At 39.6% G+C, this 23,836-nt stretch overlaps 1 long non-coding RNA gene across 1 annotated transcript; it reads right to left on the bottom strand.

Moving 5' to 3' along the window:
• Window positions 1-8,405: 8,405 nt before the first annotated feature.
• On the bottom strand, window positions 8,406-21,086 carry LOC140713427 (uncharacterized). The gene is made up of 4 exons (XR_012095505.1): window positions 20,961-21,086; window positions 10,007-10,106; window positions 8,863-9,138; window positions 8,406-8,675 (listed from the first exon to the last, which is right to left on the bottom strand). It is a non-coding gene; the product is annotated as an uncharacterized lncRNA (long non-coding RNA).
• Window positions 21,087-23,836: the final 2,750 nt, after the last annotated feature.

Here is a 23,836-nt window from a genome sequence, read left to right as displayed (position 1 = left end):
TTAAAATTTAACATGTTACTTTTAGATAGATTTATCATTTCTATACTTAAATGTAAATCTCTTAGGATTAGAAAGGGACTTATTCAATAAGAAAACAACTGTGTCGTCTCAACTTGAGTGACTTGGGACTTTTGACAAAAATGTTCTGAATTTATTAACCAGGAAGATCCTGGCCAGGGCACAAAGCCTGACTCTTGCCCAAGACACTGCAGCAGGCTCAGGTCTCTGACCTCCAAATAGGCACTGTAAGCCCCACTTCTATAGTCAGTATTAGGTTACACATTGCCTGAATTTTGGTAAGTGTCTATTACCTCACCAATATGACAACAAACTCTGCTACTCTTTCAGTTAAAGTTTCTATTTCTTTGACTTTCTAAGGTATTAATATTTACATGTATTTTGCTCCTGGCTCTTTATACCCTTACAAATCAATTTTATCATCTGATTAAGGAGCAAATAAAATCTTGTTTTATTTCTCCTCTATATTTTTCACTCTAGTGTGGCTACCACTATCACAGATATTAAAATGATATCAATAGTCCTGACTTCCACTTCTGCTCAATATGAAATAACAGGGACTGAACTGATCGATCCTCTTACCTGAAACACCACCACCACCACCACACACAAAGAAACAGACAAAGTATATGAAACAATGGCTCTCAAGACTTTGGGTATGAGGCAACAAAGGAAAGTAATCCCTGAAAGACAGAAAAAGCAAGAGGAGTCCTACAGTTTCCATACTTTACTGTCTGGAGAGAAATTTCAGGCTGCGGATTAGGAAGGGGGAACTCAGGAACTGACCACAAGTCTTCCTGAGTGAAGTAGGTGGGAGTTAGGAGTCTGGGGAAGCTAAGATGGCTGGACTTTGCAGAATGGAGAATGGAAGAGGAGACAGTTATACAGACAGAACTCTAGATATCCACAGAGGGTCATCCTCAAGTGTTCTACTAAGTACTGCTCAGTGCATGCACATGAGAAACTACTACCCAGGGCATCTGAAAGGACAAGAGGGAACCGTGGCCTGAGATCACACAGAGCTGAGCAAAGTGCTCAATCCCAGTACCAGCCTGGAAGTCCTCAAAACATGCAAAGTATTGGGTAGACTGAGAAGGGTCTTTCCTTGCTAATGGGGAAAATGAACCCCAGACTAAATGCTGCTCTTACGTATAAAAGCAAGATCTGGAAGAATCAGGGTTTCCAAAAAATGGTATTCAAAAAAAAAAGAAAAAAGAAAAATGCTTCAGGATACTTATAGAAATGTAAAAATATTCAGCACTCAACAAGAGAAAATTCACAATGTCTGGCATCCATTCAAAATTCCAAGGCATGTAAAGAAACAAAAATACAACCCAAATGAGGAGAAAGATCAGACAATTGAAACTAACCAAGAAATGACTGAGATAATAATTAGAAGACAAAGGTTAAAACAATTACTGTAACTATATCTCATATGTTCAAAAGGCTGGAGGAAAGATTGAGCATAATAAGTAGAGAAATGGAAGACCTAAGTTGAACTTACAGAAGTAAAAACTATAATGTCTGAAATAAAAAAAAAACTAGATGGAAATAATGGCAAATTGTAAATTGCAGCAGAAGAGATTAATGAACTTCTGAGGCACAGTAATAGAAACAATTTAAAATGAAACAGAGAGCGAGCACAGTACCAGTAGTCCCAGCTACTAGGGAGGCTGAGTTGGGAGGATCACTTGAGCCCCAGAGTTCTGGGCTACACTATGCCGACTCGGTGTTTGCACTAAGATTGGCATTGATATGGTAACCTCCCAGAAGTGGGGGACCATTAGTTTGCCTAAGAAGGGGTGAAGTGGCCCAGGTTGGAAATGGAGAAGGTCAAGACTCCTATGCTGATGAGTAGTGGCACCATACCTGTGAATAACCACTACACTCCAGCCTGGGCAACATGGTGAGACCCTGTTTCTCAAAAAAAAAGAAAAAAAGAAAGAAACAAGAAAAATGAACAGAGCATCAGTGAACTTGAGACAACTTCAAGTGATCAATTATACATGTTTTTGGTATCCCAAAGGAGAGGAGAGGGGGGGAACATAAAAAATAAAAGACATTATAACTAAAAAATTTCCAAATTTGATAAAAACTATAAATCCACTGAAACCCAATGAACAAAGAACAACAAACACAAAACTAAGCCAATGCTCATTATAATAAAATTGCTTAACACTCCTGATAAAGGGAAAATCAACTGGGCAACCAGGGAAAAAAGATAAAGATAAGAATAACAGAATGCTCATTGAAAACAACATAAATGAGAAGACAGTGGAGCAACATCTTTAAAGTAATGAAAAAAAAAAATGCGGACCTACAACCTGCAACTCTTTACCCAGTAACAATATTCTTCAAAAACACTTGCAAAATAAAGATATTATCAGACCTCAAAAAGATGAAAAAATTCATCAACATACCTGCACTGTAAGAAATGTTAAAAGGAAATTCTTCAAGCAGGACGTAAATGATACCAGAGTAATCCTGGATCTACACAAAGGAATAAAGAGTGGCAGAAACAGTAACTACATGGGTAAATGTATAGACTTTTTCTTTCTTATTTAGATTTCTTTGAAAGGCAATAGACTTTTAAAGCAAAAATTAAGTATAGTGTGTTTTATAACATCCGTAGACGTGAAATGCATGTCAATAGCACAAAGGATAGGAGGGAGGAAGGGAAGAAATATAAGTATGCTGTTGTAGTGTTCTTTTACTATATGAGAAGTAGTATATCAACCCTTGAAAGTGAAGAAGCATACTGCATAGTAAAAACAAATGTTTCCTTCTGTATAGTCATAACACTTCTAACACCAGATGTGTGTGTGTATGGGTTTCTGCCCACAAGAAACCCATTTTAATCACATGCCACACCAGGCATTTCTCCAATTCCCCTTGGACACCAACTGGCTGTCTTATAATTCAATTAAATTATGACAGTGTCTGCCTGAAGTTAGCGGTCTCAATCCCACAATGCTGCCTCTGACTTCAGATGCCCATCACAAGTAGTGGGTCCCAGGTTACTCACAACTTCTGTCTGGCTTGGCTACAGACAGAAGGGATATTCCCATGATCCCCTCCTCAGGTTTTATCATTTGCTAGGATGACTCACAGAACTCAGGAAAATACATTTACAAATGTATACGAAGGGCATTGCAACAGATACAGAAGAACAGCCAGATGAAGAGATACATAAGGCGAGGTCTGGAAGGGTCACAAGTGAAGGAGTTTCTGTCTCTGTGGGGCTGGGGTGTGCCACTCTTCCAGCAAGTGGATATGTTCACTATTCCAGAACTCTCCAAAGCCTGTACTTTATATGGAGGCTTCATCACATAGGCATGATTAATTATTCACTCAATCTTCAACTCTTCTCGCCTCCCTGAGGATGGGGGATGGGGCTGAAAGTTCCAGGTTTCTAATCTTGGTGTGGTCTTTCTGGTGACCAACCCCCATCCAGGAGCCCACCAAGGGTCACCTCATTAGAACAAAAGATGCCCCTATTGCCCAGGAAATTCCAAGGGATTTAGGATCTCTGTGTCAGGAACTGGGTCAAAGACCAAATATTAGAACAAAAGATGCTCTTAGCACTCCTATTGCTTAAGACATTACAAGGGTTTTAGGAGTTCCCACATCAGAAACCAGGGTCAGAGACTAATATGTACGTATTTCTTTTTATTTCATACATACTATAAACTCTAACCACCATGGAGTCTAGCAAAAAAGCCATCAAAGGAGATAACATAAATAATCCAAAAGAAGACAGAAAAAGAAAACAGATGGGATGAATAGAAAATATCATGACAGTAGCTTTAAACTCAATCATATCAATAATCACATTAAGTGGAAATGGTGTAAGCTCCCAAATAAAAAGACAGATATTGTCACATTGCATAAAAACGGAAAACTCAACTAACTACATACTGCCCACAAGAAACCCATTTTAACCACAAATATTTAATCTGCATATTTAAAGACTGATATAAATATTTTAAATATAAAGATATGAATGGGTTTAAAAGGATGGAAAAAAATACCAACTTTAGGACTAATATTGTCAAACATAGATTTCGGAATAATGAATGTTACCAGAGAGAGTCATTTCATAGTAATGGAGTCAATTTATCAAGAAGACAACATTCCTAAACATTTTTGTATCTAATAATAGCACTTCGAAATATATGAGGCAAAAACTGATAGAACTTCAAGGAGGAATAGAAAAATCCAAACAAATAGAAAACCAGTAAGAATATAGAAGACTTGGACAACAGTATAAACCAACTTGACCAAATTGATACTTTATAGGTCATTCCACCCAACAACAACTGAATGCACATTTTTGTCAAGTTCATGTAGAAAATTTATGAAGATAGAACACATTCTGGGCCATAAAACAAGTCTCAATATATTTAGGCGGATTCAAGTCCTACAAAATATGTTCTCTGACCACAATGGAATTAAGTTAAAAATCCATAAAGAGATCTGGAAAATCTTAAAAATATATATATATATTTGGAAACTATATAATACACTTTTAAATAATACATAGGTCAAAGAAAAAAATATATTAGAAAGTACTTAAAACAGAAAATGATAATATAGGATTTGCTTTGCAGCTAAAGCTGTACTTAGGGGAAAATTTACAGCATGAAAGATGCCTATATTAGAAAAGATCTCCAATCATGACTTCAGCTTTCACCTTAAAAAAGCAGAATAAAAAGAGCAAATAAAACCCAAAAATGTGAGAAGAATGGAAATTACAAAGATCACAGTGAAAATTTGTGGGAAAAAAATACATAGAACCAATAAATAGAAAAAATCAAAAGCTGGATGTGAGAGGTCAAGAAAAATGATAAACCTCTTGCCAAACTTAAAATATAATCAGTATCAGGTATGAGAGAGGTGATATCACTATTAAGGGGATAATAAGGGATATTATAAACAAATTTATGTCAGTAAATTTGGCAATTTAGAAGAATGCGACAAACTTGTTGAAAGATACATACCACCGAATATTAAGTAGACTGAATTTGAATATTAAGTAGACCTGAAGAAATTGGAATTACATTTTTTTTAATAGACAAGGTCTTGCTCTGTCACCCAGGCTTGAGTGCAATGGCACAATCATAGCTCACTGTAGCCATGAATTCCTGGGCACAAGCGATCCTCCCACATAGCTGGGACTACTAGTGCATGCCACCATGCCTGGTGAAGTTTCGTCTTTTTTTTTGTAGGGATAGTGTCTTGCTATGTTACCTAGGCTGACCTTGAACTTCTGGCCTCAAGCGATCCTTCCACCTTGGCCTTCCAAAGTGCTGGAATTACAGTCATGAGCCATCATGATGGCCTTGATTTACATTTTTAACAATATGCAGATTTTCTTTGGGCTGCCTTTCCTCCCAGTTTTTCAAATGAGTGTGTACCTTCATGTTTGTGTATTCATATGCAGAAAACTTTGGACATATTTTTCTGCAACTGAAATAGCTTTCAAGTTTCTGAAGAAAACTTCTTTTAATGAATGCTAAGTTCTTGAGGGGAAAAGTGGTCCTTTCAGGCTGAGCTGCAAATAGGAGGTTTCCAAGGAATGAGTATCCATCTAGAGATATTCAAGCCTGACTCTCCGCATTTCCTTTGTTTAGAAATACGTGCTTCCCAGATATTTGCAAAGATGGGAGTGTGCTGCTGTGAGTGACTGCATTGTGGGGGGCCCTTCAAGGCACATGACAAGGGTGGAGCCAGAGTCACCTGAGTGACTTGGAGACCCCACGCTTCCCTGGGTCTCCATCCCCACTTCTGCACCCAGGAAGGGGTTCAGAGCTGAGGGATGAGCCTCTAGTGTAATGCACATGGGGCAGTTTCCCCCAGAATCTTGAACAACTTGAATTTAGGACATCTTAGTCTGTCCCACTTTAATTAGAGGAAAATCAACTTAAGGGTCTCCTCAGTTCTACATGGTCATTTGTTGGAATGTGGAGGGAGGCTGGGACGAGTTCTTACCTCTTTTGCTCAGAAATGTGTAAGCAAGAAAACATGGCCATGGTTGGAGGAAGAGGCCCGAAAGGAGACTCAAGGGGTCATTGGCTGTTAAAGCAGCAGGAGACCTGGAGACACTGGGATGAGCTGGGGAGACATGAGAGTGGCCTTCAGGAAGTGTGTGCCTCTGGGATTATGTGGGCTCAACTGGCAGTAGGTGCCCAGGAGCTGTGGGTAACTGGAGGGCAGAGGCAGAGCCAACATGTGCTATATAATATTTTCAACTTTCAACATTCCTCTGTGGTTAGAGGACTTGTACTATATTTCAAGTATAGTATTTTAAATATAGTACAAGTCCTTGTATATATAGTATGGCATTTTTATATAGTTGCTTCATGGATTGATTATGCATAGAAGATCTGGCAGAGGGGACTATGCCTATCAGCCACATTTCAGAAGCCAGTAATTGGAAGACACTGACAAATTACTTGAATTGGGTGTTCCATGTGAGTTCAGGGATGACATTCCTATTAGACTATTCAGGGCTTTCGGGGTGTTTGGTAATGTCTCTGTTCCAGTTTCATTCCACAAGTCCCTGGTGAGTACCTGCTATGTGCCCCTATCCAGTGCCTGTTTCTCTGGTCCTTGACCCAGGCCCTCCCAAAAGGAGCTTTCAGTTTAGTAAAGGGGAGACAGCAAGGCTAATTCGAGACAAATCAGAGACTTAGGGCTGCTGCTCAGAGAGTGACCCACAGGAAGCAGACATGTGCAGAGGCAGAACCAGTGTGGGTGGGAGTTTGGGGAAGGACCAATCTTAGGCTGAGTAGAGCTGGGACAGGTATCAGAGGGCCAGTATTAGTCTGGATGGTCTATTAGACCAACACGAGGTGGCTTTTTTCATATAACAAAATGTTCAACAACTCTAGTAAAATTGATACGATGTATAAACCAGGTGAATTAAAGTTAATGTTTAAGGTTTAGGATTTAAGGGACTAGAAAGGCCTTTGTGGCTCCATCTGGAAAAAGCTTTTGGGAACACCAAGCAGGTGGCATTGGGCCTGCGGGGGATGTGCACAGCCTGGGGCCCCTGCACATGTATTTCTAGGCACTGTTTTCTCCAGGGAGGTCGGGGAGAGGGAGGTATGCCCTGGCCTTGATCTGCAATATTGAGGTCATTGGTAAAAGTTCTTTAGGTTTCCTTAAAGGTGTTACCAACAGTCATATTGTGGGGTGAGTTAGGGGGACAATAACTTAGGAACACTGTTGAGGAGGAGTGCTGTCTTGAAGGCCGCCTATGGCCATGTGCCTGCTTGTTAGAATCGTGGACACCAGAAGACAGGGATGGGGTCTAGGGAAATTGACTCTAACTGGAACTCAGCTGGGCACATGGCAATTGGGAGTCCCATTCCAGGCGCAGAACTGGGGTGCAGGGTCTGCTGGATGTGAAGGGCTGAATAGGAAACAGAACACTAGCTATATCCCAAAGGAAGCCTAAGCTTACAGCACTGCGAGAGTGGGGGTGCGGTGCACCAGTATTTTTTGGTGAATGCTAATGTTGGTTTAAGTACCTGGGCTGGCATGCCCCTTCCTGTTATGTGAAGGGTTTAGATCCTTTCTTGGCTAAGAAAATGAAGCAGTAGGCTGACTGTCATTTTATTATGAAGTTTCTCCCATGTATGTAACCTTCAGAGTGAACAGGCTGTGGCAACTTCAAATAAAAATCAGATGAACCAAACCATCCCCAGTTTACACATGAGTGTGTTCTGGGGGAAGGAAACCGGCTTCTAAAAGGTAATGCTGGCCAAAAAAAAAAAAACCCCAAAAAACAAAAAACGTAATGCAGAAGTAATCAAATATTTGTTTAAATTATTACTTGCTATGCAAACAATTTTAAGAATTTAATGGAAATTTAAAATAGATGTCTATGGGGAGAAAGGGAAGAAGGTGTCCTTCAAATAAGTTTCCCCTAATATTGTTTTAACTATTTGTCTTTAAAATGTTTTTCCTTTTATGTATTTGTATACATGTACGCATATCTTATGGGGTCACAACCCTATAATATGCATAGTTCTCTTTCCATTTTCACCTCGGCATTTTTATATAGTTGCTTCATGGATTGATTATCTACTTATTTATTTGAGACAGAGTCTTGCTCTGTCACCCAGGCTGGAGTGCAGTGGCGCAATCTCAGCTCACTGTAGCCTTGACCTCCTAAGCTCAAGTGCTTCACCTACTTCAGCCTCACACATAGCTGGGACTACAGGTGCATGCCACCAGGCCTGGCTAATTATTTATTTTTTTGTAGAGATGGGAGTCTTGCTATGTTGCCCAGGCTGGTCTCAAATGTCTGGGCTCAAGCAATCCTCCCACGTCGGCCTCCCAAAATGCTAGGATTAGAAATGTGAGCCACCACATCAGGCTGGATTTTATTGTTTTAATTGCAAGTTGACAATTTATAATTGTATAATTTTATGGGGAATAAGATGATGTTATGATTTATGAATACAATGTGGAATAATTAAACTAGTCAGCATATCCAGCACCTCAATACTTAATATATTTTGTGGTGAAAACATTAGAAGCTTCATGGATTTTTAAATGAGCCTTGTTCACAGTTGCCTAATGTGTGAGCAGTTCAGAGTTGGATAAAATACTCCTCTTCGGAGAGCTAGGTTGTTCCTGTTCATTTCCTATTAGAAACAGTATTTTCATGTTAAATTTAATGATTTCTTGAAGAGAAATGTTTTGGGTACAAATTAGGGAACAATTTAAGGAAGAAAAGCCAGGATTTAAGGGACTCAGAAAGTGGGCAAAGAAACTTGAAACCGTTAAAACAGGGGCCACTGTGAGTTGTTCCCCGCCTCCTGGATGTCTCACCTGAGGTCACGTGTGCTCCTGAAGGCTTTGAAGATGGTTCTGCGTCACTTTCACTGCCCTGTGTTAGGTCCACTCAGATGCTATGGAAAGGTGACTGTGTTTTACTCTTCTCTGTATAGTAAGAGAAGGGTGGGCTCCTCTCTATAATACTCTGATCAGAAAAATCCAAAGTTACACTTTTCACTTTGCAAAGCCAGTAATGGGCTTCACAGAACTTTGGAATAATGATCACATCGTGCCTGAAGTGTTTTATTCCTGATCACAATGGTGGGACTTCTGCTTGGGAGAGGAGACAGAAACTACGGGAACTTTAAACCAAAGGTTTTGATGTCCCTGCTCCCTTGAAGACCCATGGAAAAGCAGTAACATACAGTCACACATCACGGGATTCAGTTTACAATAACTTAGGCAAGTTGCAACAAAACAAAACAGTTAGAAAGTAAAATGACCAACATTTGCCAAGTTTCACAGTCCACTCTGAGGTGGAATCCTAGAATCTTGGCCTTGGAAAGGATACTTCGATCCCTTGTCCCGCTGACTGTATACTTTCTGAGGTCTCCTGGCAGATGGGCATGGAGCCTGTTGAGCTAGAACCTTTCCTGAGACAGGGAGGTCACTGCCCCATGAGCTACGTTGGTTGCTCTAATTGTGGGCAAGTTTTTCTAGTGGCAGTGTCATCTGCTGTTCTGGAACTTCCTCTGGTGGCCCTCCTTCTGCCTGTGGAGTAACACCAAACATACTGATTTTTCTCTGCCCATGCTTCAGCTGCTTATAGCCGAGGCTGGGCTTCTCCCAAGCCTGTTCCTGTCTAGCCTGAACATCTTATTTTCTAATTTATTTCTCATTAGACAAAATTCTCAAACCCTTGCCATTCTGGCTAGTCTTCTCTGGACGAAGTCTGGTTTGTCAATGTCTGGCTTAAAGTGTGGTGCTCATAATGATGTTTCTGGGGTTAGAACTTGATGAGAAATTCCACTTAAGCTTGGGAGAGTGAAAATAACAGAAAAAAAAATAGACCTACTGATTCAACCCAAATTTATCCATTGCCTTCTGAATGATAGGGCCAGTTGCTTCTCTGGATTATTGGGGTGGGGTGGGAGGAGGATAATAGAGCCCCAGAAAAGAAGAGTTGGGCTTGACTTGCCTTTTCCTAGCAAAGAAAATAGCGTCTCTTTTACTTGCAGTCCTAGAATATCCGGCAACATTCTTAGAGATCACATCTATCAACTTTCTGACATCACAACCTACCCAAGATCATAGAGGGATTTAATGACAGGGTCCTAAATCGGAGTCCAGATCTGTATGGTTGTTTCTATCAATTTCTGCTGCTCCCCTCTTCTGCCTGCTCTGTCTCTCCCTCTGCATTTCCCCTGAAACCCCTACTCCTAAGTCCCTTTTACTATTCTTACCTGAAAGCTTCCTTTTGAAAACACAAGCACCAAAGTCATAAGATACCTTGGCACCTTTTTTTTTTTTTTCCCATGAGAATCTTTTACACTGTGGTTTGTGAAGGAAGCTGACTTTAACAGTCTAGGTGATATGGTGGTTATAAAGAAAGAACGGTGGCCGTTAAGATAATACGTGTCTAAATATGTCAGGAGGTGCAAGAGCTATCTTGTCCCACTGGGGCTACAGGAAATGTATTCACCAAAATGTGCAGGTCATAGATAGGTCAAAGAGATAGCACAGTACAGTACAGGGGTCAAACCAGCCACAGTGTGATTTCTACAATGTGATCTAAGATTAGTGGAACAGAAATGCCCATCTTTAGAAAATACCTTAGTGTTCATATGGGCACTCGTAGAAAACTCATTTAAACAAAATTTCTGCAACATCAAGGACTATCTTTAATTTTATACTCTGGTCTACATACTGCCTCTAGACTATTTCTTAGATATTCGAATTTGTTCTTTTGTTTCTGTATGCTTTCATTCACCCACTCATTTAATAACTATTTCTGAGTGCCTCCATTATGACAGTGACTCTCTTCCCTGCCTCCTCTTTCTGAATTATCTGAATCCTTTAAGATTTGGCTGGAGTCTCAAATCTTTTGGGATGCCTTTGTTGTTCATTCCAGCCCACAGACTTCTTCTTCTGCTCTTTATACTTCCTGTACTCTTCATCTCCTTTGGATATTTAATGCTTTCATGTGTAGACTTTGCCAACTGGCCTTAACCAATTGGATAAACAAACTGAACCTCTCTTTAGCCATTTGCAGCCAACCAAGTTCATGTGCACTTTCTGATTTCATCCTCACAGCATTCAGGTTAGTATTATCATTCTCATTGCAAAAGTAAGAAAGCTGAGAGCTCAGAGATTAAGAGACTTGCTTGTCACACAACTGAAGGTAATGATGCAAGACTCAAAACTCAGATTGCTTCAACTGACTCTAAATCGTCTGCTTTTTCTCTTTCCCTACACTATACTTGTCTAAACTTCCTTTTATTCTCTATTGGGTTTTACATATTATTGGCACTCAACTACATTCTCATCAATTGAATTGCTCTGAAACTTTCTGCTTTAGTTTGAAGGCTATTGAAGGGCAAATTCACTTGGAAACCATCCAGGAAATATGGAAACGTCAGATTGTATTATGGCCATTTTTGTTTCTAGTGTTATCTTAGTTGCTTGGGCTGAGCCTTCCAGAAGACAAGGAAGAAGATAAAATCAATACATTGCCATTATAAAGCAGCTTACTACTACACAACTTCAGCTATCATGTCATGTCCCTCGTATACCCAGAAGAGAAATCAATATTTGGGGTGACTGAGGAGTGGGGAGAGTGCAATCAAATTGCCCTAAACACAACAGATAGATCCCTGACATCTAGCACAATTCTGTATATTCTACCCAGGTGCCTCAGCATCCACATCAACTCAGCTCAAGGTTGCTATTTCAATTGGGAGTTTGGCTTTGTTTACTTGTTGGTTTGTTTTTCATTTTTTAAATGTGGGCTCTCGCAGGTCTCTACACCAGCATGAGCTTAAGGAATTATTAGTTCCACACACTATCCTATACTCGGTGCCATATTGATCTATTTACATTACATCTGTGAATAAAGCAGTTTCATTTCTTCCCTTCCTATTTGTATACCCTTTATTTCCTTATCTTATTGCAGTAGGTAGGACTTCCAGTACGATGTTGAAAAACAGTGATGAGATTGAACATCCTTGCCTTATTCCTGAGCTTAGGAGAAAATATCCAGTGTCTCACTATTAAATATGATATTAGCTGTAGGTTCTTTGAGGATGTTCTTCATGAAGTTGATGATGTTTCCCTCTATTTCTAATTTGCTGAGAGTTTTATCATGAATGGGTGTTGGATTTTGTCAACTGCTTTTTTTTTTTTTAATCAATTGATATCATATGAATTTTTTTTTCTTTCGCTTATTGATGCCTTGGATTACACTGATTTTTCAAATGTTGAACCAGCCTTGCATACCTGGGATAAATTCCACTTGGTTATGGTGTATAATTCTTTTTATACATCATTGGATTCTATTTGTTAATATTTTATTGAAGATTCAGATTGATCTACTTAAGCCACAGCCATGAACAAATCACTCTCTTGTTCTAAAGTCTCAGTGGTTTCCAATGCAATCAACTAAAATCCAGATTTTTTAGTCATTCAAAGCCCTCTATAGCCTGGCTTCAATTTACCTTTCAGTGCTTCCCTTCCACTACATTCTGTGAAGTACCTTTATTTCTCTAAACTTTTTCTATAGTTTCTCACTTTCCTGTGTTTGAATACCCCTATTCCCTTCATCTGCTACTAGGTATAACTTTCAATTTTTTTCTACCCCAATTTTCTAAAATCTTACTTCTCTTCAATATCTAGCTTAAATAATAATAATTCTCCCATACTGGTAACTGTGTCTTGTCTTTTGTCTCTGTCTTCTGAAACATAGTATCTCATATATGAGGCACTTAATGGGCATTTTCTGAAATGAAAGGAACCTAGAATTTAACTTTGGCCTTATTGATCAGAATATGACTCCAGTCTTTGCTTTTTTATTTTAGATATTGAGATCATCTAGTCCAGTTTTTCAATCAGAGTAGTGATCCTATCTATAATATCTCAGACAGAAAGACGTTTCAGTGATGGTATTCACTACTTCAAGATCTATACTATTGCTGGACTTTGTTAGGTAATTTATGTGATATATTGGGAAGTCATTGACCCACCTATGACTTCCATCGTTGATACAGTGGTCACTGGAGGAATGAAATGTTTATAGGGAGGCAGCCTATAGAGTAGAAAGAGTTTAGGTTTTGGCACCGGTCAGTCTCTGGATCAAAGTTTACTCCGCTACTTACTAGCTGTATTGTCTTAGATGAGTCAATGCATTTGCCAGAGCCTCCATTTCTCCATCTTAAAAATGGGGATAATACCTTTCTAGGAGAGTTAGAATGAATGACAAAATGTATGCATGAAACAATCATGTAGAGCTTCAGGTACAGCTCCTGGAATAAAGAAAGTGTTTGACAAATGGTAGCAACTATTGTTAAGCTCCTTTGGTGTATGCAGTACTCTATTATGTGTCATGGGGGAATTTATAAACTAATTTATAAGACTAATCCTTCCCACTTAAGGACCTTAAGGCTAATTTGAATTTTGTCCCAGATTTGTTGCTTGAGATGAATAAGAGGAGAAATGTTCCTTTACTTGCCTATGGGATGAGTCCAGGTTGGCAGGTGAAGGTTGTAACTTCCAATGGAGGCAATGTCACAGTTTCTTGGGATCAGAGCTGGTCTTCTAGAGTTGACTGATATATGACCAGTTCAGCTGAAGTTTCCAGTGGTGGTTTGGGAAGGCCAGACTGTTACTGTGATGTTTGTGTGGGAAGGAAAAAGGGAAACAGACCCTCAGGGTTTAAGGAGTAAGCTGAGTGAGCTATAGACAGTGGGGCAAGAAGGGAAAAAACAAATGAGAATTCCTTAGAACTTTCTTTTCACATCATCAGAAGACTTTGTGGGGATGAGTAACTATTTTCAATGATAACAATTCATAGTGATATCCAAACCTTTTAAAAACATCAGTACAGTCTTCCCCCTTCTCTCTCACGATAGCACTCTCATTTTATGACTTATAAAGGTAATCATGTGTAGCTCATTTTGGTTAGGCCATACAATATTTTTTAGCTGTGAACTGGTATTAAGATTCGAATGTCCTGGGTGCTTTATTAAATGTTTTGTGGTCTTAGTGGGCAATTGGTAATAGCTACTTTGAACATTTTCTAGGCTAACATGCTAGAGGGTGATCTCTATGACATATAACATTTGGAACTTTGCCACAGGTTGGAATAGATGCATAACTAGCTCCTGTGGGAATCATCGCTGTTCTTGTTGGCCCCCTTCTTGGTGGAGGTTCAGTGAATTTTCATGCTGGCTCCAATCCTGATTAGATTCCTTAAACTGGCAAAAGAGGACATTAGCCCCCACCCTCTACTTGGCTTATGGCCAAAGCATATCCAGTCTTCCTTTGACAAGAACAATACAGTGTGCGAATCTCAAGTTTTTGCCTGATAGTATAACTTCAAACTCTGCAGCTCTATTCTTATCAGAAGCTCATTTTTTAAAAAAGAAATAATTGTTCATAGAAGATTGCTTGAAGGATAAACCATTCATTTCTTTTTCCATATGCTACATGCTATCCTTGGGTCAAGAGGTACCATCAGATGGTTGCAGACTGGACTGAATTGCCTAGGTCTTTCAAATAGTTCATTTGATTAACGGAATTTTGACGTTTGTTGTTAGTCTATACTGAGGAACTGAAACCTGCTATTGTATTCACTGAGGGTCATTACGGAAGGTGGACGTCATTCCATTGGGGTGGGGGAAAATTCTCCCTGATTTCAATACCAGGAAAACTTGGGCTTCACCTGGCATCTGCTGTTATCTTTTAGAAACCAGAAAACTTGTAATCAACATTACCCTCTGTGGATTTGCCACAGGAAGCACACTGTAACATTTGTGGTCCGCTCTCTCCTTAGTATTGTGTCTTATGCCTTGTTTAATCTATTTTGCCCACTTTATTTTTCCTGTGGCCTGATTTTCTCATTGAAACAAAACTATAATTGAACTTCAAGGAGATCTGCAGCTGCCATGAATTCCTCTATGAACAAGTTAGGGCAAGGCAGAATTTTTAAGAGCCTACTATCCCTTGGTGAAGGTCAGCACAGTTTGTGGGAAATTCCAGAGGAGAGAGCAAAGAGGGGAGTATTTGCCTGAGAGAACAAAGGTCAGTATCTGTTTGCATCTCAGCTCTGCAAAACCCTCTTCTAACCCTTACTGGTCACATGCAGTATGCTCAAACCACGAAGTTTGGTTTTTTAAGGAAATTACAGAGGTGTTCCAGAAATGGAAATTCTGTACTTAGTCTTCAGAAATCCAGTCAGACTTTGTGGGTGATTGGGGTCAGAAAGCCAAACATGTCCTCTGTCAAGACTCCACAGCCCAGTTAGCTGTACATCTGGGGGAACTAGCAGCTGCTCTGAGCACCCCTCTCCCCTTGCATGGCAGTCTCATGCATCTCTGGCTCAGCTCACATGTGCAGGTCTCCAATTGATTAACTTTATTTCATCCACCAAAAAGACAGGTGGGCCTTCGGTCTTGAGAGATTTCTGACAAAGAGGTAGAGGTTCTTGGAATGACTCTCAGAAGTCATGGCATCCTCAAGCCAAGAATGTCTTTGGCTGTGGCCTCTCCCCTCGGCTTCGCCGACTCCCCCGCCCTCTGTGCTCTGTGCTCAGCCTACAGTGACCTACCCTCTTTTTGAACATTCAAGTGGTATATGCGTCCTTCAATGCTCAGTTCCAGTCCTTTCAGTTCTCTCTACCCCTCTAACAGTTACCCTCTACAGCTAGAATTTCTGCAGCCTTTGGTCTGGAGCATGCTTAGCCCTTAAATTCTGCTATCCCTGTGACTAGGACATTTTATTTGTGGTTCCTCTCCAACTGGATTTTAATCTTCTAAATGGGAACATACATACCCTAGCCTTGGTCTTTTATTTTTCACAGACGCTAACATGATTCTAAGCAGCAATAGTTACTAAAAGTCTCCTTCTCTTCCTCTTCTTCATCATCTTTCTCCTTTCCATCTTTCTTGCCCCCTCCTCCTGTTGCTCTACACTATCATCTTCCTATTCCTCCTGCTTTTCCTTATTAGCTGTATGTGGGACTCGGTATTAATCAGCTTTGCTGTGGTGACAAGTAACCCTCATACTTCAGTGGCTCAACAAACAGATTTGTTTCTGTTTCATTAATACGCTAGATTAGCTGGGGCCCTGTTCTGTGTCTTCTCATCTGGGATCTAGCTGAAGGAGAAGCCCAGATTCAAGACAAGTGATGACCAAGGGAAAGTGTAAGAGAACTGGAAAAAACTTGCATTGTCCCTCATGCTTTTCTCTGTCATTTCCATTTATGTCGTATTGGCTCCACTGAGTCTCGTGGCTGAGTCTGACATGGGCAGGGAAGCATACCCTACTTACAGGAACATACTCAAGTCACTTGGTCATGAGTATCTTGCAATCATCTCTCAAGAAAGGGAGCCAAGAGTTGGGAACAATGGAAACATTTACTACAGATGATTTCTAGTTGCCTGGCTCTGCTTGGTGCATTACATGAGGCAATGAATGTTCAGTTCCAGGTACAGAAATTTTATGACACATTTTAGGTCTATTCTAGTCCCATTTGAGCCCTATTTTGTAATGAAGAAATGGAAACTTAGATAATTTAGGCAGCTTTTGAATGAATGTTTGCATTTCTTTCAGCTTTTCTTGTTGACTGCAAATGCCCAGGTCCCACCATCATTTCTCTTCTCAAACTAGTGCTCCCTCCCAGTACCACTCTTACAGTTTTCCACTGTGATCCTATAGAAAAAGAGCCCTCAGTAGGTCTTAGATGATTATTTATTAACTCTGAGATGAAGAGAGTTATATCATTAGAAAACTCTGGGCAGTGGCTCACAGCTTTAATTCCAGCACTTTGGGAGGCCAACAAATTCTAGAAATGCAGGGTCTCAGAATTTTACCTCCCATGTATCTTTTACCAGGAATGTACTGGAGCATGTGCTCCATCAAAACATTTGTGTCTCCTCTGTTCCCAGTGAGAAAGCAGTATGCAATAGAGGATGAGGGCCACACTTGGAGAATGAATGTAGTGGGTAGTCTGAGAGTGAAAGAGAGCAAAGGCACAGGGCATATCAAGCAGCAGATAGCACTGTTTCTGCTCTCGGGTCCACATGACTTGATGTCAGACATTTTCCCCCCAGTCACCTGAACGAATATGTCTTTTCTTGTGTAAGCTAGTTCCAGTTTGATCTGTGTTCCTTGCACCAGAAGGAGTCTTGACCAACATAATGGATATGACAGTTGCATGGCTTTCTAAAAATACCACTTTTGATCTGGATATGTTCACATAACTTTTGCAAAACAAACAAAATTCCTTCTTTCCTTTCAGAGAATCAATTGAGCACAAAAATGTGCTGTGTACAATGTTTCATCTGGCTAACAACAACGACAATGGATATCTATAGCAAGTTGTATTTCAATTTTTTTTCCAAATTTTGCTGAGAGTAAAAAATAACATCATTAAATAAAACTTTTCAAAGAATAAGACTTATCTCTACTTCTATCAATGTATATTTTTGCAGTTTCCTGTGTTTTCATCTGCTGTTTCTTCATGTGCAAGATAAAGTTTTCCATGGTTGTAATCATGGTGTGCCCCAAATTTGGAACTCTACTTTTTCTCTATTAAATCATAAAATCTTCATTCATCATATTTAATGTCTGTATAATAGGGTTTTTCAATCTCAGCATTATTGACATTTGGGGAGACTGTCCTATACATTGCAGTATCCTTGGTCACTCCTCATCAAGTGCCAATAGAACTCACCCTCCCCCCAGGCTGGGACAACCAAAAATGTTTTCAGACATTGTCAAATGTCTCTTGCGGGGCAAAGTCATCCTTCACTGAGAACCATTATTGTATAGTACTCCTTTGATTTGACACCATAGTTTTTTTTTTTTTTTTTTTAAATAAGTCCCCAATTTAAATTACTTCGAATTTATTGCTTTTACAAATGATGCAGAACTAAAAGTTCTAGGTATACACCTTTTAATAATTCAAAATTGCTGTCTTGAGAATAAATTCAATATGATCAAGAGGTAGAAACACTTTTGTAGATTTTGATACTCATTACTAATTTGCTTTTCAAAAGAATCCCACCAATCTTGGTATCAGGAACAATGAAAGAATGTAATAGTTTTCCTGCCATCTTGCCAGTGCATCATCTAATCTGTTGCAATTTCAGCATCATGTGGTGAAAGGAATCTAGAATTTGAAGTCAAACTGGCCTGGATCAAAACCCCACATAAGCACTGATAGCAAGTTGGCCTCAGGTAGTTCTTTATCTCTCAGCTCTGATGTTTGTAAGAGTGTTTGAACATCTCTACCTTGCAAGGTGGTTGTTCTTAAAAACAACTGTTATTAACTGTCATTATGCATTGCTGTCCTGGATATTCAAAATACCTCTGCCCGTAAAGCAGGCAGTGGAAAATATAATTTCTGTTTTACAAAGGCCGGAGAGGGGAAGGAATTTATCAGAGTCACACAGGAGACCTGGGTTTCCACAGAGCCTGGAGGTTTATTGCGCCAGAGAGGCTGTTTCATTCTAGCCATCTGTATATGCCTCTACCAGGTGCCTGCCCTGCTGCAGGCTGTGGGAGTTGCCAGAGGAAGGGGTGGCAGAGATTACTGTCTGACGCGTGAAATTACAGGAGCTCCGTGTCTGGTACTGCTAAAGATTCCCAGATTCTAGGGATTCTTCTCTGTCCTTCACTCCCAGGACTTCTGTTGTCAGCATGACTGGGCAGCCCTATGCCTGACATATGTCCTGATTCCCTTTACTCTCCCCAGTTGGCTCCTAACCGGTACCTTGCTTCTGCTGTCACCCTCCATGGTGCAGTCTCTACAAGGCCTCAGCCTTAAACAGTAAATTAGATTATGTCACACCTCTCCTTGACCCCTATAATGCCTTCCCATTGCACTTAGAATAAATACTAGCTACATAACCAGGGTCAGTAACTTACCCCAGTGGCTCTCAACCATATGCTTTAGAGTCACCTGGATTTTTTTTTTTTTTTTTTTAACAGATTTTTAAAAATAACCTTCACTTTTTAAAAGCTAATGTGTGCATTATAGGAAACTGAAAACCACTAGAAGCAAAGAACAAAGTCATCCACAATCACAAGCAATTTAGTTTCACATGTCCTTCTAAGTCCTATTTGTGTAGATACAACATCCAATTTTATGGACTTGAGATCATATGTTATGTATCATGCCTTTTCACACATCATGAATATTTACCAATTCAAAATCTTAAAGCTATATGATTATTCTGATAACCAGCAACACATTACACCAACTCCATCTGCTAGAAAAAATATAATCCTCCCTTTCTTAGGAGTAAAATTTCATAGAAGGCCCAAATGAAAACATGCCTCTAGATAAAAGCATTAGCAGAGTTCTGATTAAAACACTGTATTTTCTTAATGCTCAATTTAAAATGAAACATAAAGCAGCAGAATACACTATGTATAATGTTTCTAAGATAATTTATATCTATACCATTAAAATATTAGCAGGAAGGTATGTTTCCATCGAATTACTTACTGTATTCCTATAGTATAGCCAAAAGAGTTGCACATACATCAATGGCTAGTGTCAAAATGTAAACATGGACATATTTGCATATATCTCTCCCTTTATACTTCATTCTGCCCCTCTGCTGCCAACCTAATGAACAAGTTCTGACATACACTGCTCAGACGTGGTTTAACGATTCCATGTCCAAGATGCATCTTTTCTATCAATTATAACAAAAAAAATTAATAAATTGCCTAATTCACTAGCTCTACTTTTTAACATATATTGTCACCCCAGGACTTTCATAAAGCTCAGATGTTGCAAAATAGTAAGACTTGTCCACAACAAACACAGGCACTTTACTGAAAATGCTCATATAGATCTACGGTTATAATTTTAAACCATCTTCTAGATATGGAGATACTAGCAAAGAGACCTTTCCTTCATCCTTCCTCTTCTCCCTCTTCTCCCTCTCCCACCATCCCAATGACTAAGTATACTACTGTGTCTAGCTCCAAGGGGTGGATTACCAAACTCAATCCCAGAAGACAGGACTTCCTATAAACAAACAAAAGGACATTTATAAAGGGATTGTTTTACGTTAGTCAACTTATATACAGTAGTGAGCATTAATAAAATGTACGCAAAACCACGGTTAGATTAGAACATGAAAATCTCTTCAGATATGACCAGACTGGCCTAGAACTTCCTTCTCAGGTCTTCTGTTCTATGTCCTTTAACTCACTGAACAAACATGGAAGCTTTGCTTCCAGAGGTGGTCTATCCATTTCAAAGTCACCTCCAGAAGACATTTATTTTTGTAATTTTTTTTTTTGAGACGGAGTCTTGCTCTGCCACCCAGGCTGGAGTACAGTGGCGCAGTCTCCGCTCACTGCAACCTCTACATCCGCCTCCTGGGTTCACGCGATTCTCCTGCCTCAGCCTCCCGCGTAGGTGGGATTACAGACGCCCACTACCACTCCCGGCAAATTTTTTATTTTTAGTAGAGACGGGGTTTCACCATATTGGTCAGACTGGTTTCGATCTGACCTCGTGATCTGCCCGCCTCGCCTCCCAAAGTGCTGGGATTACAGGCGTGAGCCACCGCGCCCGACCTATGATTTCTTTTTAAACAAATGGGAATTTACAAGATGTGTGATTTTCTCACTGTCATTCATCGGCAACCTCTTCACATCTAGAAAGCCTAGATGTGGAAAATGTTTTATTTTAAAAGGTTGGAGGGAAGTTGAGAGCAACTTTTTCATGTTATATACACACAAGCTTTCTATAAACGGTCAGTAAACCTTCCCAAAGGGTGGTGGGTATGTCCAGCGGGCCAACTGTGCCCTGTCATCTTACCATTTCTCTTGCGACATAGAGGTCTGGTAGAACGATCACCAACCCGCGATGGCCACTCATCCTTCTACTCACCCTCCCCCAGGACTTGGCTCACCTTCTGTGCTGTTAACGCCTCTGTCGGTTGTCCTCAGGACTCAGTAGGTCTCGTTCAACTGGGACTGAGCGGTCACTGCAGGTCTACCTTCTACGTGGCTCTGTGGCCTAAGGAGGCCTCCGTAGACCCGCCCCTCCACACCCTAGCGACCTCCCTGTCGCTGCCATGCTTCCGGCCAGCCACAGCAGCTGCCACTCAAAGGCTCTGCATCCGGACGGCTTGGCAGGGGTCTCCTCTGGAGATCCAGCAGTCGGCGGGGTCGTCTGGGAGAGGCTGCCGCCACCATCAGGTCACAGAGGTAGGTTGAGGAATATGATCGATGCTCCTTCAAGGCCTGGGTGTGGCCAGTGGGAGCCACAGCAAGGGCTCTGGGTTGTCTGCATGGTGGGGGCCCCAGTCTGTCCCGGGGCTCCCCCAACTCACTCGTTGGCCCAGGGTTGGAGGGCCCCAGGGTAGCTAGCCGCGGAGCTCAGTGTCTCACTGTGATCTCTGCCCGAACTCTGGAAGGCTTTTAAGAAATACCGATACCTGGACTTCCTACAGACTAATTAAACCAGGCATGTTGGTTTGTCCAGACTTTGTTAGCTCTTTGAGCCATTTTAGCATCCAGGGGTTCTTGGGGGTATGAGCCAAGACTGGTATTGAAATCCTTATTTTGTCAGGCTGAGTGGATTTCTGTCCTAGGTCTATGAAAAACCAGGAAATAAGCCCATGCATTCATTAATGTTCACATTCGTTCGTTCATTTGTATAGGAAATTCTCATTTATGTTCATCAGTAAGATTGGTCTGTAATTTTACTTCCTTAAAATGTACTAGTCAGGTTTTGATATCAAGATAATACCAATCTTATAAAATCAGTTTTGAAGCTTGCCGTCTCTTTTGGTTTTATGGAAAGTTTATGTAAGACTGACAAAATATCTTCATGAAATCTTGGGTAAAGTTTACTTATGAGCATCTGGTCCAAGAACTTCTGTGTGGGAAGGTTTACGTATTAAATTTTTTGAAATTATAATACTGTTTAGATTTTCTATTTCTTTTGGCAGTTTTGGTGAATTTTATTTTTAAACAAATTTGTCTATTTCATCCAAATTTTAAAATTTATTTGTTAAGTTATTCAGAATATCTCTTATGAGATATAATTATGACATAATCATGAGATATCAATGTCTGTTGAGTCTGTAACGATGCCCCTGTTTTTATTCATAATATCGATATTTGAGTTTTCTTTTTTTATTTGAACAGTCTCATCAAGATTTATCAATTTTATTAGTCTTTTTAAAGAACTATCTTTTGACGATATTTATCTTCTCTAGTATAAAGGCTTGCCCTAAAATATGTAGAGTCTAGGGCAAGAGTATTGATGAAGGAGTACATATATATCATACTATATATAAAAATATATATATTTAAAGCCATAAATTAAGAAACCGTTGACTTTCTCCTACTATGACAAAGCTATATAACTACAAAATTGAAAGATATGTAAAAGCTGTGGTTTTATATATGGCTAAAACTAGTGAAACATCAGAGATAACTGAATTTTATTTTTATTGAGAATATCTGGCTATTCTGGTTATGGAATGATAATGTTTCAGTGAAAATTTTATTTTTCTATATTTTAAATAAAATTAAAAATTATTTTGTTTAATTGAGTTTTTCACAAAATTTATGTTGATTGACTGTAATGTCAAATTAGACAGCCTTTCCTTAGTCTTTGTAGTTATTTTAAAAATTCATTTTAATTGGAAAAACTTCTTTCTGCAGAGGCAGTAGCCACTGAAATTGTCAATAAAACACTTAAAGCATTACTTTGATTAGGAAATGAAACAAAAATTTTACATGTAAATACAAACTTGGTAATGTGGTTGCATGACAAATTATTACTGCTGAAATACGACAAAATATTTTGACTTCATCAAAAAATCCTTATCACCATCAATTTATAGCAGTATCTAGATCTGTACAGTAAGTTCTTTTTTCACACTTTTCAATGCTTAGATATTATAAAAACTGAAGGCAGAATTTATTCCACAATTTTTTCAAAACTCCTTCAATCAAGACTGTACCTTGATCTATAATTGTCAAAAATTAGACTATACAAATTATTTGGGGGCTTATTTGAATGTGAATCCTTTCCTTCATATTCATACAAATGTTTTTGTTTTCTTTTTCTAATTTTCTCATCTTACTGGAATGTCACTTTATGGTATATTTCTCATGTGGTTTCTTTTGGACTTTGAAAAATTATTTCCTCTAAAGTTGTTTTTTAAGTTTGTAATCCTTTTAAAAAATACAGTAGTCAAATGCAGACCTGCTTGGGTTTTTTGGTAAGTTTTAAAATATCATAGCAAGCAAAAGTTCATACCAAACTGTATTTTCAAATTAAAAATATCATTTTTAATATTAAGAATCAATTCTTTTTTCTTTTTTTAATACAGAGTCTTGCTTTGTTGCCCAGGCTGGAGTGCAGTGGTACGGTCTCGGCTCACTGCAACCTCTGCCTCCCAGGCTCAAGTGATTCCCCTGCCTCAGCCTCCCGAGTAGCTGGGATTATAGGTACCTGCTACCACGCCTGGCTGATGTTTGTATTTTTATTGGAGACAAGATTTCACCATGTTGGCCAGGCTGGTCTCGAACTCCTGACTTCAGGTGATCTGCCTGCCTTGGCCTCCTAAAGTGCTGGGATTACAGGTGTGAGCCACCACGCCCAACCAAGATTCAGTTCTTAATATCAAAGACCACAGACCACAAGGCACTTTACTTGACAATTGTCTGTTGTTTTGCTTAGCTCATCTAATGCGTTTTACATCTTGTCCAGATCAAATCTACTTATTCTAAGAACATTTGGTCAGTGTTTCCATCATGTATCTCAGGG

The sequence above is a fragment of the Chlorocebus sabaeus genome, chromosome 14, assembly GCF_047675955.1.
Source record: "Chlorocebus sabaeus isolate Y175 chromosome 14, mChlSab1.0.hap1, whole genome shotgun sequence".
NCBI lineage: Eukaryota > Metazoa > Chordata > Mammalia > Primates > Cercopithecidae > Chlorocebus > Chlorocebus sabaeus.
Note: the sequence above shows the minus strand (reverse complement) of the source record. Positions and strands in the feature narration are given on the sequence as shown.